The 7243-nt window shown below is 45.5% G+C and overlaps 1 protein-coding gene across 4 annotated transcripts in view; it reads right to left on the reverse strand.

The window, feature by feature from the left end:
• Positions 1 to 6675, reverse strand: part of eppk1 (epiplakin 1) — a 57720-nt gene extending 51045 nt beyond the window's left edge. For 2 of the 4 annotated variants that reach the window (XM_073055249.1, XM_073055251.1), the window contains exons 1-2: positions 6529 to 6675; positions 2255 to 2364 (exon numbers count right to left, since the gene is read on the reverse strand). The gene's annotated coding sequence lies outside the window, so the exon portion shown is untranslated. Of the gene's footprint in view, positions 1 to 2241; positions 2365 to 6528 lie in introns of all 4 variants that reach the window. The other 2 variants (XM_073055250.1, XM_073055252.1) reach the window with 2 other exon arrangements.
• Positions 6676 to 7243: the final 568 nt, after the last annotated feature.

A 7243-nucleotide genomic window follows, 5' to 3' on the forward strand; every position in this document is an offset into this window, starting at 1 on the left:
TTTTGACAAGGTCCCACACAGGAGATTAGTGTGCAAACTTAAAGCACACGGTATTGGGGGTATGGTATTGATGTGGATAAAGAATTGGATGGCAGACAGGAAGCAAAGAGTGGGAGTAAATGGGACCTTTTCAGAATGGCAGGCAGTGACTAGTGGGGTACCGCAAGGCTCAGTGCTGGGACCCCAGTTGTTTACAATATATATTAATGATTTAGACGAGGGAATTAAATGCAGCATCTCCAAGTTTGCGGATGACACGAAGCTGGGCGGCGGTGTTAGCTGTGAGGAGGATGCTAAGAGGATGCAGGGTGACTTGGATGGGTTAGGTGAGTGGGAAAATTCATGGCAGATGCAATTTAATGTGGAAAAATGTGAGGTTATCCACCTTGGTTGCAAGAACAGGAAAACAGATTATTATCTGAATGGTGGCCGCTTAGGAAAAGGGGAGGTGCACCGAGACCTGGGTGTCATTGTACACCAGTCATTGAAGGTGGGCATGCAGGTACAGCAGGCGGTGAAAAAGGCAAATGGTATGTTGGCATTCATAGCAAAAGGATTTGAGTACAGGAGCAGGGAGGTTCTATTGCAGTTGTACAAGGCTTTGGTGAGACTGCACCTAGAGTATTGTGTGCAGTTTTGGTCCCCTAATCTGAGGAAAGACATTCTTGCCATAGAGGGAGTACAAAGAAGGTTCACCAGATTGATTCCTGGGATGGCAGGACTTTCATATGAAGAAAGACTGGATCGACTAGGCTTATACTCACTGGAATTTAGAAGATTGAGGGGCGATCTTATTGAAACGTATAAAATTCTAAAGGGATTGGACAGGCTAGATGCAGGAAGATTGTTTCCGATGTTGGGGAAGTCCAGAACAAGGGGTCACTGTTTAAGGATAAAGGGGAAGCCTTTTAGGACCAAGATGAGGAAAAATTTCTTCACACAGAGAGTGGTGAATCTGTGGAATTCTCTGCCACAGGAAACAGTTGAGACCGGTTGATTGGCTATATTTAAGAGGAAGTTAGATATGGCCCTTGCGGCTAAAGGGATCGGGGATATGGAGAGAAAGCAGGTATAGGGTTCTGAGTTGGATGATCAGCCATGATCATACTGAATGGCGGTGCAGGCTTGAAGGGCTGAATGGCCTACTCCTGCACCTATTTCTATATTTCTATGTTTCTGCATGGAGGTTGGTGACCAGTAGTGTGCCTCAGGGATCTGTTCTGGGATCCCTACTCTTTGTGATTTTTATAAATGACTTGAATGAGGAAGTGGAGGGATAGGTTAGTAAATTTGCTGATGACACAAAGGTTGGGGGTGTTGTAGATAGTGTGGAGGGCTGTCAGAGATTATAGTGGGATATTGATAGGATGCAACACTGGGCTGAGAAGTGGCAGATGAAGTTCAACCCAGATAAGTGTGAAGTGATTAATTTTGGTAGGTCAAATATGATGGCAGAATATAGTATTAATGGTAAGACTCTTGGCAGTGTGAAGGATCAGAGACGCCTTGGGGTCCGAGTCCATAGGACACCCAAAGCAGTTGCGCAGGTTGACTCTGTCGTTAAGAAGGTGTACGGTGCATTGGCTTTCATCAATCGTGGAATTGAAATTAGGAGCCGAGAGGTAATGTTGCAGCTATATAGGACCCTGTTCAGACCCCACTTGGAGTACTGTGCTCAGTTCTGGTCACCTCACTACAGGAAGGATGTGGAAGACATAGAAAAGGCGTTGAGGAGATTTACAAGGATGTTGCCTGGATTGGGGGGCATGCCTTTTGAGAATAGGTTGAGTGAACTCGGCATTTTTTCCTTGGACGGAGAATGAGAGGTGATCTGATAGAGGTGCATAAGATGATGAGAGGCATTGATCGCGTGGATAGTCAGAGGCTTTTACCCAGGGCTGAAATGGCTAGCACGAGAGGGCACAGTTTTAAGGTGCTTGGAAGTAGGTACAGAGGAGATGTCAGGGGTAAGTTTTTTTCACAGAGAGTGGTGAGTACATGGAATGAGTTGCCGGTGACGGTGGTGGAGGTGGATATGATAGGGTCTTTTAAGAGACTCCTGGACAGGTACACGGAGCTTCAAAAAATAGAGGGCTATGGGTAACCCTAGGTAATTTCCAATGTAAGGACATATTCGGCACAGCTTTGTGGGCCACAGGGACTGTATTGTGCTGTAGGTTTTCTATGTTTCTATATTACTCTAGGAATCCCTGACACAATGAGAAAAAAAGTGAAGCTTACCCTGACAACTTACTCAGTGCCAATGCTTTTTCCGAGCTGAAGCCTCCTCTGAGCCAGAACCTGAGAGATGCCTGGTCTCCAGAACTCCAACATCTGGCAGGAAGGACACGCAACAGCCACTTGCTAAGGTAGATACAGTAGAGGGAAAAAAAGGAATCTTAACAGAAGCTTACCCAGAGCCAAGGCCTCTTTTCAGCTGAAGCCTTCTTTGAGCCAAAACCTGGCACTCCTACTCTCATCACTGGCTTACTCCCAGCAATGGCTGCCTCACTTGTCCCTTCTGCACTTATAAACAAGCTTCACTGACCTGCGAGAAACCCTGTCGCTGTGGCCTGGTCTTGCCACTGATTGGGCCACTGGAATTCTCCTGACTGCTCTCCAGATCCTTTGATGCCCTGACTAATCAAGAACCAATCAACCTCTATTTCAAATATACCCAAGACTTGGCCTCCTTGGCTGTCTGTGGAAATGAATTCCAGAGATACACCGTCATCCAGGTAATGAAATTTCTCCTCATCTCCATTCTTGATGGACTTCCTTATATTATGAGATATGCTCCCAATCCTAGACTCCCCTACTTCTTCTCCAACTCCATTCTTTCTCGACTTTGCAATATTAGATGGATTTTGATGTGACTCTGCTGCCCCCCCCCCCAGCCACTCCTCCTAAACTTCAACGAGTACAGGCCCTGAGCCATCAAACTGTCCTCATATATTAACACTTTGATTAGCAGAATCAATTTTACTAATACCTGGACCCACTCTTACACCAGCACATCTTTTTTTAGATATGGGGCACAAAACTGCTTGCAATATACCAAATACAGTCTGACCATTGCCTTACAAAATCCTCTGCTTGCATCCTTGCTTTTATATTCTAGTCCTCCTGACATGAATGCTAACACTGCATTTGCCTTCCTTACTACCAGCTCAAGCTACAAGTTAACCTTCAGGGAATCCTGCACTCCCAAATCCCTTTGCACCTCTGTGATTTGAATTTTCTCCTCATTTAGAAAATAGTCTACTCCTTTATTCCTTCTACCAAAGTGCAAGGCCACACACTTCCCCACACTACATTTCATCTACCACTTCCTTGCCCATTCTCCTAACGTGTCTGAGTCCTTCCGCAGATTCCCTGTTTCCTCAAAGCTACCTGCCACTCCACCTGTCTTGATATTGTCTGCAAACCTGGTCACAAGGACATTAAATCTATCATTCCAATCACTGGCATATAACAGGCCAAGAAGCAGTTCCAACACTGAGCCCTGTGGACCTGAAGTGGAATTATAGGCTGCTAGGTAGAAAGCTGAATAGCAGGATATCCTAGATGGCAGTGCCACAAGTCAGTGAGGGTAAGAATAGGACAATTTGGTAGATGAATGTGTGGCTGAGGAACTGGTGCATGGGGCTGAGCTTAAATTTCTGGGTCATTGTGATCCCTTCTGGGGAAGTATGTCTTGTACAAAAGGGATGTGTTACACCTGAACCCAAGGAAAACCAACATCCTTATGGGCACATTTGTTGGAGCTGTTCTGGAGAGTTTAATCTAATTTAGCAGGGTGATGGGAACTGGAGTGTCAGGGCCGAGGATGGGGTAGTTGGTTGGCAAACAGAGGCAGTGTGTAATGAGACTGCTAGCAAGGAGAGGCTGAATAATTGCAGGCCCAGCACCAACCCCTGAGGTACAGCACTCACCACTGAATGCCAAGCAGAGTAACATCCATATACCCCAATTCTCTGCTTTCTATTAGTTAACCAAAACTCTATCCATGATAATACATCACCCCAACTCTATGTATCCTTATCTAAGGATATCTTTTATGTGGCACCTTATTGAACACCTTCTGGAAATACAAGTAAATAATGCTCATCTGTTCCCCTCTATCCACTGTACTTGTTATATCCTCAAAGAACTCTTGTAAGTTTGCCTTTGCTGAATCCATGTTGCATCTGCATGATGGATCCATTTCTTTCCAGATGCCTCACTATTTCTTCTTTAATGATAGCTTCAAGCATTTTCCTAACTACAGATATTAAACTAGCGGGCCTATAGTTACCTGCCTTCTGCTTGCATCCTTTTTTGAATAGTGGTGTGACATTCTAAACTGTCTTCCAATATGCTGGGACCTGCCCAGAGTCCAGCAAATTTTGGTAAATTAGCACCAAAGCCTCTACTATAACTTCTGCCATTTCTTTCAGTAGCATGGGATGCATTCCATCAGGACCAGGGGACTTGTCTGTCTTCAGGCCCACAAGTTTGCTCAGCACCACCTCTTTAGTGATACCTACTGAATCGAGATCATCACCTTCCATTGCATCTATATTATTTCTCTTCAGCACATTAGACGTGTCCCCCATCATGAAGACCAACACAAAATATTCATTCAAAGCCTCTGTCATTTCTTCATTACCCAATACCAATTCCCTCTTATCATCCTCCAAGGGACCTACACTCACTTTAGCCACCCTTTTCTGCTTTATATAATTATAAAAATCTTACTATCCATTTTTATATTTTGTGCTAGTTCATTTTCAGAATCTAGCTTCCCTTTCTTTATTACTTGCTTAGTGATTCTTTGTTCCTTTTTTTCTCAATCTTCCAGTTTCTCACTACTCTTGGTGACTTTGTACACACGAGCTTTTAGCTTGCTGCCTTCTTTCATTTCCTTAGTTATTCAAGGCTGACTCTCCCCACCCTTACTGTCCTTGCTTTTAACTGGAATATATTTTTGTTGAGCACTGTGAAAAATCTATTTGAAAGTCTTCCACTGTTCCTCAACTGTCTCACCATATAGCCTGTGTTCCCAGTCTACACTAACCAAATCCTCCCTCATCCCATTGTAGTCTCCATTGTTTAGGCAAAATACCCTGGTTTATGATCAAACTATTGCCCCCTCCATGCAGCCATCTAAAAATGTATAAAAAGAAAAAGAGAAGCATCTAAAAATGTGTAAAAAGAAAAAGAGAAGGCATACAGTATAGTGAAACGTAGTGGGAAGTTCAAGGATTGGGAAGCTTTCAAACCAACAGAAGTCAACTTAAAAAAATAGTAAGGAGAGAAAAGATGAGTTACAGAGGTAAGCCAGCCAACAGTATACAGTAAAAGAGGATGCTTAACAGTTTTTCATACATATGACGAGAAAAATAGTGGTGAGAGTGTACCTACTTCCAAGCACCTTAAAACTGTGCCCTCTCATGCTAGCCATGTCAGCCCTGTGGAAAAGCTTCCTACTATCCACATGATTAATGCCTCTCAATATCTTGTATACCTCTGTCGGGTCACCTCTTATCTTTCATCGCTCCTAGGAGAAAATGCCGAGCTCACTCAACCTATTCTCATAAGGTATGCTCCCCAATCCAGGCAACATCCTTGTAAATCTCCATAGCACCCTTCCTATGCTTTCCACGTCCTTCCTGTAGTGAGGCGACCAGAACTGAGCACAGTACTCCAAGTGGGGTCTGACCAGGGTCCTATATAACTGTAACATTACCTCTCGGCTCTTAAACTCAATCCCACAATTAATGAAGGCCAATACACCATACGCCTTCTTAACCACAGAGTCAACCTATGCAGCAGCTTTGAGTGTCCTATGGACTTGGACCCCAAGATCCCTCTGATCCTCCACACTGCCAAGAGTCTTACCATTAATACTATATTCTGCCATCATATTTGACCTACCAAAATGAACCCCCTCACACTTATCTGAGTTGAACTCCATCTGCCACTTCTCAACCCATTTTTGCATCCTATCAATGTCCCGTTGTAACCTCTGGCAGCCCTCCACACTGTCCACAACACCTCCAACCTTTGTGTCATCAGCACATTTACTAACCCATCCCTCCACTTCCTCATCCAGGTCACTTACAAAAATCACAAAGAGTAGGGGTCCCAGAACAGATCCCCGAGGCACTCCACTGGTCACCAGCCTCCATGCAGAATATGACCTGTCTACAACCACTTTGCCTTTTGTGGGCAAGCCAGTTCTGGATCCACAAAACAATGTCCCCTTGGATCCCATGCCTCCTTACTTTCGGGATTAAATTCACGCCCCCCTCTGCCCTACCGTTCAGCCTGGATTAATTGCGCACACCATTGATACTTCACACGGTTTAACCCAAATCGGAACAGTTACCCGCATTAATCACTCAAGCCCCTTGGCTCTTTAAACGAGATTAATCTCACACTCCTTCGCGGAGCATTTACTGTCCCAGGTACTGCTATCCCATCGGTCTCACTCTCTGCCTCGCAGACAGATCGACTCGGCGTCTGTTCCTGGGACTGACTTACAGCGGCGGGACAGAAGCCGGACGTCGGAAGAACGGACGGTCGCTCGGTCAGGCAGTCATGGGATTCACAGCAAGTCGGCAGCCACTCTCAGCTCCGGTCTCTGCCTCCCTGTGCAAGCAGCGCCTTTTCTAGTGAGCGTCTTCCACACCCTAGCGGTCGAACAACTGCAGTCAGCACTTGTGTTCTGGAAACTCCGGACAGCGAGCAGCGCCGCACCCAGCCGCCCATCCCCGACAAGGAATGCAGAACGCTCTCCCTCACCTTAGCCTTAACCCTTAGCCGGCCGGGCCTCACCAACTGGCCTCCACACCCCCGTTTCCTTTCCAGAGACTATCCAACACATCCCAGCCAGTCAGTCATTTCTATCTATCCCTTTCTTTCCATTCCCTAAAAATCTCACCCAACTCATGCCCACACCTTCTCACATTATCCCAGTAGTTCTCAGCTAAGTTCTAGCCTTCATCCAAACTCCACATGATCTTGTCTTCACCCGGCAACACAAAAGATCCTGGATCACGAGGCAGCAGGGACCCCCGTACTGATTTCAAGTTTTGCTGTAATTCATGTATTCACATTGCATGGAAACAAGTTCCTCGGCTCAAACCCTCGAAACCGAACAAGATTCGATCAAGGCGGGGGAATAACTGACGGCGAAGACATGTTCCCGGAAAGGATACATGGCTGTAGTAGCAGTCAAAATTCGATCAAAATTCAA

The sequence above is a fragment of the Hemitrygon akajei genome, chromosome 8 (genome assembly GCF_048418815.1).
Source record: "Hemitrygon akajei chromosome 8, sHemAka1.3, whole genome shotgun sequence".
Taxonomy (NCBI): Eukaryota; Metazoa; Chordata; class Chondrichthyes; order Myliobatiformes; family Dasyatidae; genus Hemitrygon; species Hemitrygon akajei.